The following is an 8,303-nucleotide window of genomic DNA, read 5'->3' as shown; positions in this document are numbered from 1 at the left end:
GTTGCTTTATGACAGAAAGTTATCATGTTGCTATTGTAACATTAATTTTGAGATTAATGTTGCTATTGTATCATGTTGCTTTTCGACGAAAATTCTGCAAGAGCCTTTTCTTGTTTTTCCGGCGCAACCTCAATTTACTTCTTTCATCCTATACTCGCGTATGTATCTGTGCAGCAGACTAGCAGCACATCTGGCTCGTTCCTTGTATCAAAACGTGAGTTGAGATTTCTGGATCATTTTCCGTTTGAGGCGAAATGCCCACCTTTTTAACTCCCCTTTGTGTCTCTATTTCAATGACAGCTGGGCTGCTGCCCTCTTTTCCTGACATGGCAGGCTTGATCGATCCGGTTCCCTGAGTGAGTATGTGCTAATTAGCATCAGCAGCTTGAGATGCTAACCTGGTGCGTGTTCTACAGCAACAAGAGCTGCATTTTTCTTCTAAACTCAGCTAGCACGACCACGCAAAGCCTCAATTGACCCAACTACTTGATTCATTTCAGCTCGTGTGTGCATGTACCCTATTTTTCGGCGTCGTCGACCACCCCTCCGTCTCGCTGGAGTCCGACAAGATCTTTGTGGCACCCACTATTTACGACTTTCTGTGACATCAGCTACTTCCTCTTTGTTTCGACAATCCTTCTTCGATGTTCAACATGAGACCCTAATCCTAAACTCTATTTTATAAATGTGTCTTCTGTATCTCGTATGCATCAAAATCATCATGATTGCATTGCATATGTGGTTGTTCGGGTAATAGTGATTCACCTAAATAGCTAAATATGGAATTATGCGAGATTGTTTATCTTGTCCCGGTTTCATTTAATTTTGTGTAGCGCACCCATGCCATGTCTTGCCATGCTTAACAACATTTAATATATGGGGTAGAAAAATAACTTGAACATAATAATTATTTGTTCGGACTCTGGTTCCGATTAATTTGGATAAGTTGCATCGCATCATCGTTGCCATGTCATGCATATCATATCTTGATCATGCTGATTCTTTTGCCGTAGTAGTAAGTTGTGCACCCGTTGTTTGTTGTAGCACTTTGCTTCTTCACGGATAGGTCTTTGAGTTGAAGTGAGCTATGACAAGTTCTTCGGCTGTTCTTCGGCAATCTTAAACATGCAAACATTTCCACACTCCTGTCTGAGTCTTATACCTATTTTATTTTGCCTTCTCTCTTATGTTCGCCTTGAGTTACGTTCTTGTCACGTGTCATATCCACTTGTTACCTCAAGCAGCCTATATTATCTCCACCACCCTCCTATAGTTATTGTTTGGTTATCGGGTCTGCCTTGAGAGTCGTAGTGCATGCTTAGTGATGCTATATCTCGTTTCGCCTTGTTATCTTATCGGGTTACCTGTTGGGTTGTTGGGAGTTTATCACATGCTACATCAGTTGTTGCAGATAATCATGCCTTACTTAATTATTAACAACTAAAATTGTAAGCAATGGTATATTTGAGCCTCTTTTGCGAAAGCATCGGATCTTCATCTCACTAATGTCCCCTAGGACCCGAGTTCTTGTTATCTGTTCCGAGGTTGAGCGTTCTACCCGTACGTGGGGACGATTATTGGGACCCCCTCACCCATTACCTTTACTTGAGTCTGTTTATTGGGAGCCACAACCTTGGTTTATTTGCCTATGTCATGTATGCCATGATTTACTTACTGTTGCCTGCGGGACGTTTAGCGAAAGCGTGTGGTTCGCACGCTTTGCCGCCATCGCAAACCTCTGAGTCTGTATCGGAGTACGGCCGAATTTCATCACGGGTGGCTTAGTTGGGTGGCTCCCATTAAACTTTCTCTTGCATTGGGAACGGTCTTGTTGTTAGACTCTATTGTCATTCCTTGGGGTCGAGCATGCGTATGGTTATATTTGGGCAATCCCTGCAGCGTGTACATCTTATCGATAAGCCGTGTTCGTGGTTATGAACGACTTGGAATTGTATAGCTTGATTATAGAACAACTTACACCTTTATGTTGTTGCTAATAATTTGTTAATAACTGGCGTAGTAATTTAGCACTACTACAACTGTTACCTAATAAAACTTGTCAACCATGTGAGTGCCTTTGTTACTACTTCTTCCTTTGTGGAGGGGAAACACATCGGCTGGTTTATGTTTGCAGAGTATAGAACTGTTAGTGCACTCTCTTATCTATTCTAGCACCTGTAAGTTGAGAGTGTATCTATAGGTTTTTAGTGCTTGCGCGCTACCTCTTAACCTCACCATATTGCCTATGACGTTTTTCTTGCGTCCTCTAAGTCCCCTGCGTGCCTCAAGTACAAAGGACGACTGGTTGATGAATGTTATACATTTTGAAGTCTTGTTAATTACGAACCCGTACTTATTGCTGCTTTGGGACATAACCGGGTAGGTATGAAGATCGGTGCGATGAAGAACGATGTTAGCGAGGTTACCCTCCGGCTTGGCCTGGGCAGGGTTTTGGACGTCACTGGTTATCTTCAGGACTCTTAGTCCAATTTGTATTTTGTCTGTACTCGGATGCATTCGATTTTCTGTATGATTCGGATCTTTGTATTGTATCTATTTGAATCTTGACTCGTTGGAGTCGTTGTTGTAATATATCTGTTTCTTGTGAGCTCTATTGTAAAACTATTGTAATATAACCGCTCGTGTTAATTCCTTTGGCATCACGTGTGTGATTCGTCGCGCACATCGTGTCAGAGGGCGTCTCAAAATCGATATCGTGCGGATTTCGGCGGGTTCACTGGGATCCTCAGGGTACCGGTTCCGGAGCGTCACAGCCTCTCAATGGATGCCGATGTGCTCGGCGTTTAGGTGAATGGGAAGAAAGTCGTTGTCACGGCCTTCGTCATAGACACCTCCGCGACCGTGAAACCGAAGTAGTTTTGTAGGGCATATTCAAGATATCCGACGGAGGAGGCGCAAAGGCGGAGTGGGGCGACAAGTTTCGAAGCTACTTGGACTCGTTTGGTACATCCGTGCCTCTTTGGTGCCTCAGTCTTGTGGAACTTCATAAAATCTCTGGCGTAGATTGCTGAGCATAGCTGCTGCAATGGTAAGGGACCTGGCATGTGACATAGATTGGAAAAGGGTCGTGATGCAACAAAATTTGTGATTAATTGATTATGGACTCAGTGTTTGTGGTTTTAGTTAATATGTATGATTTTTTCGATAAGGGGCGCTTTATTACTCAAAAAGTTTTAAGTATTACACCCAGCCTCTGCATAACCAGGATGCACACAGCCGTTCCGAAGTCCAGGAGCCAACAAAATGCGATAAAAAAGATAAAAGCCAACTACTATGACACTCCGTTGGCTTCAATTCTCCTACTATGCAGCCACCCATGTTGGGAAATAAATTCCGTGGCCGTGTTCTCTAATCGTGTAGACACCTCCATAAGAGGTCGCGATCCTCCGAACGCTGAAGTGGCGACCATGAACGGAGCAAAGCCGTACACCGGTAGATGACCTGCATAAGAGAACAATTTTTGTCATTAAAAACCTTGTCATTCCTACATAGCCAAAGCGACCATGCAACCGCAATCGCTCCCACTCTGATAATCGTTTTGTACCTAGAATCCACCCCATTAAGCCAATTGCCAAAAATGTTTGCAATGCTACGGGGAGGATATAAGGTTGAACCTATCTGAATGATTGACCATATAGATCTAGCAGTACGACAGTCGAATAAAAGGTGTTTTATTGTCTCCTCCTCGTGACAAAACACACATTTCGTACAGCCTTGCCAGTTGCGCTTAACAAGGTTATCTTTAGTAAGAATCACACCTCTACGAAGATACCATGCAAAGACCTTTGTTTTGAGAGGTATCTTCATCTTCCAGATGGATTTATTATTTAAAACCGGTTGCGTAGATAGGCATAAAGCTTTGTACATGGAGCTAACCGAAAATATGTCATTTTTGGTGAGACTCCAACGGAATTCATCCGTCCCCTGAGTCAACTGGATAGAATCTAACCGCTGAAGTAGTTCATTCCAGGAATCTAGCCGAGGACTGATACGTCCCAAACGTATCTATAATTTCTTATGTTCCATGCTACTTTTATGATGATACTCACATGTTTTATACACATTATATGTCATATTTATGCGTTTTCCGGAACTAACCTATTGACGAGATGCCGTAGTGCCGATTGTCTGTTTTCTCGCTGTTTTTGGTTTCGAAATCCTAGTAAGGAAATATTCTCGGAATCAGACGAAATCAACGCCCAACATCCTATTTTTCCACGAAGCTTCCAGAACACCCGAGAGCCACCAGAGGGGAGCCCTGGTGGGCCCAGATGATAGGGCGGCGCGGCCAGGGCCTGGGCCGCGCCCCCTATTGTGACACCACCTCATCAGCCCTCCGACTCCGCCTCTTCGCCTATTTAAGCCTCCTCGACCTAAAACCTCAATACGAAAAAGCCACGGTACGAGAAACCTTCCAGAGCCGCCGCCATCGCGAAGCCAAGATCTGGGGGACAGGAGTCTCTGTTCCGGCACGCCGCCGGGACGGGGAAGTGCCCCCGGAAGGCATCTCCATCGACACCACCGACATCTTCATCAACGCTGTTGTCTCCCATGAGGAGGGAGTAGTTCTCCATCGAGGCTAAGGGCTGTACCGGTAGCTATGTGGTTAATCTCTCTCCTATGTACTTCAATACAATGATCTCATGAGCTGCCTTACATGATTGAGATTCATATGAGTTTGTTATCACTATTAGTCTATGTGCTACTCTTGTGATGTTATTAAAGTAGTCTATTCATCCTCCTCGGTGTAATGGTGACAGTGTGTGCATCGTGTAGTACTTGGCGTAGGTTATGATCATAATCTCTTGTAGGTTATGGAGTTAATTATTACTATGATAGTATTGATGTGATTTATTCCCCCTTCGTAGTGTGATGGTGACGCAGTGTGCATGCTATGTTAGTACTCGGTTTAAATTGCAAAGATCTATTATGCTCTAAAGGTTACTTAAACATGAATGGCGAATGTTGTGGAGCTTGTTAACTCCGGCATTGAGGTGCTCTCGTAGCCCTACACAACGAATGGTGTTCATTATCAAACAAGAGTATATGTAGCACAAAGGAAGAGAACTTATTTATTTATGTGATCAATGTTGAGAGTGTCCACTAGTGAAAGTATGATCCCTAGGCCTTGTTTCCAAATACTGCAATCATCGCTTGTTTACTGTTTTACTGCATCTTTACTTCCTGCAATATTACTACCATCAATTGCACGCCAGCAAGCACTTTTCTAGCGCTGTTACTACTCGCTCATATTCATTCATACCACTTGTATTTCACTATCTCTTCGCCGAACTAGTGCACCTATACATCCGACAAGTGTATTAGGTGTGTTGGGGACACAAGAGACTTCTTGTATCGTGATTGCAGGGTTGCTTGAGAGGGATATCTTTGACCTCTTCCTCCCCGAGTTCGATAAACCTTGGGTGATCCACTTAAGGGAAACTTGCTCGCTGTTCTACAAACCTCTGCTCTTGGAGGCCCAACACTGTCTACAAGAATAGAAGCACCCGTAGACATCAAGCACTTTTCTGGCGCCGTTGCCGGGAGGAAAGGTAAAAGGCACTCATACTCCGGTCCCAGGTAACTAAGTACTTTTCTGTTGCCGTTGTGTGTGTGCTCGAAGCTATTTCCTTTAGATCCTGCAATTGCATCTTTTTGTTTCTTGTAAACACTAGTAAGGCATAATGGAAAACATCTGTGAGCTTTTTGTACTATTTCCTGAGTCAAGACATGAATGGTTTAATGCGAAAATTAAAAAACCTATGGAACCTTATTTGCATGCTAGTAGCAATGATATTAGTATGAACGCTTTGAACACCATTGTTGCTAATGATATAGAAAATTCTAAGCTTGGGGAGGTCGGTTTTGATGAAAATGATCTCTTTAGCCCTCCGGGTATTGAGGAAAAAGTTTATGTTGATTATGATATGCCTCCCATATATGATGATTATAATGATAGTGGTCTTTTGGTGCCACCTACTATGGAGAATAAATTTTATTATGATTATACTATGCCTCCTACACATGATGAGAATAATAATGATAGCTACTTTGTTGAATTTGCTCCCATTACAATTAATAAGAATGACTATGCTTATGTTGGGAGTAGTAATTATTTTATGCATGAGACTCATGATAAGAATACTTTATGTGATAGTTATATTGTTGAGTTTGCTCATGATGCTACTGGATATTATTATGAGAGAGGAAAATATGGTTGTAGAAGTTTTCATGTTACTAAAACACCTCTCTATATGCTGAAATTTTTGAAGTTACACTTGTTTTATCTTTCTATGCTTGTTGCATTATGCTTCATGAATTTGTTTATTTACAAGATTCCTATGCATAGGAAGCATGTTAGGCTTAAATGTGTTTTGAATTTGCTTCTTGATGCTCTCTTTTGCTTCAACTCTTATTTCTTGCGAGTGCATCATTAAAACTGCTGAGCCCATCTTAATGGCTATAAAGAAAGCACTTCTTGGGAGATAACCCATGTGTTTATTTTACTACAGTACTCTTTTTTTTATATTTGAGTCTTGGAAGTTGTTATTACTGTAGCAACCTCTCCTTATCTTTATTTTATTGCATTTTTGTGCCAAGTAAAGTCTTTGATAGTAAGGTTGATACTAGATTTGGATTACTACGCAGAAACAGATTTCTTGCTGTCACGAATCTGGGCCTAATTCTCTGTAGGTAACTCAGAAAATTATGCCAATTTACTTGAGTGATCCTCAGATATGTACGCAACTTTCATTCAATTTTAGCATTTTCATTTGAGCAACTCTGGTGCCCCTTTAAAATTCGTCTTTACGGACTAATCTGTTTTGACAGATTCTGCCTTTTATTTCGCATTGCCTCTTTTGCTGTGTTGGATGGATTTCTTTGTTCCATTAACTTCCAGAAGCTTTGTGCAATGTCCAGAAGTGTTAAGAATGATTATGTCACCTCTGAATATATGAATTATGCACTGACCCTCTAATGAGTTTGTTTCGAGTTTGGTGTGGAGGGAGTTTTCAAGGGTCAAGAGAGGAGGATGATACAATATGATCAAGAAGAGTGAAAAGTCAAAGCTTGGGGATGCCCCCGTGGTTCATCCCTGCATATTTTAAGAAGACTCAAGCGTCTAAGCTTGGGGATGCCCAAGGCATCCCTTCTTCATCGACAACTTATCGAGTTCCTCTAGTGAAACTATATTTTTATTCCGTCACATCTTATGTGCTTTACTTGGAGCGTCTGTTTGTTTTTATTTTTGTTTTTGTTTGAATAAAATCGGATCCTAGCATTCTTTGTTTGGGGAGAGAGACACGCTCCGCTGTTTCGTATGAACACATATGTTCTTAGCTTTATCTTTAATGTTCATTGCGAAATTTGAACTACTTCATTCATTGTTATATGGTTGGAAACGGAAAATGCCGCATGTGGTAAATGGTTTAATGTCTTGAATAATGTGATACTTGGCAATTGTTGTGCTCATATAGATCTTGTTTAAGCTCTTGCATCATGTACCTTGTACTCATTAATGAATAACTACATAGAGCTTGTTAAATTTGGTTTGCATGATTGATCTCTAGAGTCTAGATATTTTCTGGTTGAGGTGTTTGAACAACAAGGAGACAATATAAAGTCTTATAATAGCTACAATATGTTCATATGTGAGCTTTGCTGCACCTTTTATACTTGAGTTTGCTTCAAACAACCTTGCTAGCCTAGCCTTGTATTGAGAGGAATTCTTCTCGTGCATCCAAATCCTTGAGCCAACTACTATGCCATTTGTGTCCACCATACCTACCTACCACATGGTATTTCTCTGCCATTCCAAAGTACATTACTTGAGTGCTACCTTTAAAATTCTATTCTTTATCTTTACAATATATAGCTCATGGGACAAATAGCCTAAAAACTATTGTGGTATTGAATATGTACTTATGCACTTTATCTCTTATTAAGTTGCTTGTTGTGCGATAACCATGTTTCTGGGGACGCCATCAACACTTTGTTGAATATCATGTGAGTTGATATGCATGTCCGTCTTGTCTGAAGTAAGGGAGATTTACCACTAGTTGAATGGTTAGAGCATGCATACTGTTAGAGAAGAACATTGGGCCGCTAACTAAAGCCATGAATCATGGTGGAAGTTTCAGTTTTGGACAAATATCCTCAATCTCATATGAGAACATTAATTGTTGCTAATTGCTTATGCATTAAAGTGGAGTCCATTATCTGTTGTCTATGTTGTCCCGGTATGGATGTCTAAGTTGAGAATAATCAAAAGTGAGAAATCC

The sequence above is a fragment of the Lolium rigidum genome, chromosome 6 (assembly GCF_022539505.1).
Source record: "Lolium rigidum isolate FL_2022 chromosome 6, APGP_CSIRO_Lrig_0.1, whole genome shotgun sequence".
Lineage (NCBI taxonomy): Eukaryota > Viridiplantae > Streptophyta > Magnoliopsida > Poales > Poaceae > Lolium > Lolium rigidum.
This window is presented reverse-complemented; position numbering follows the sequence as displayed.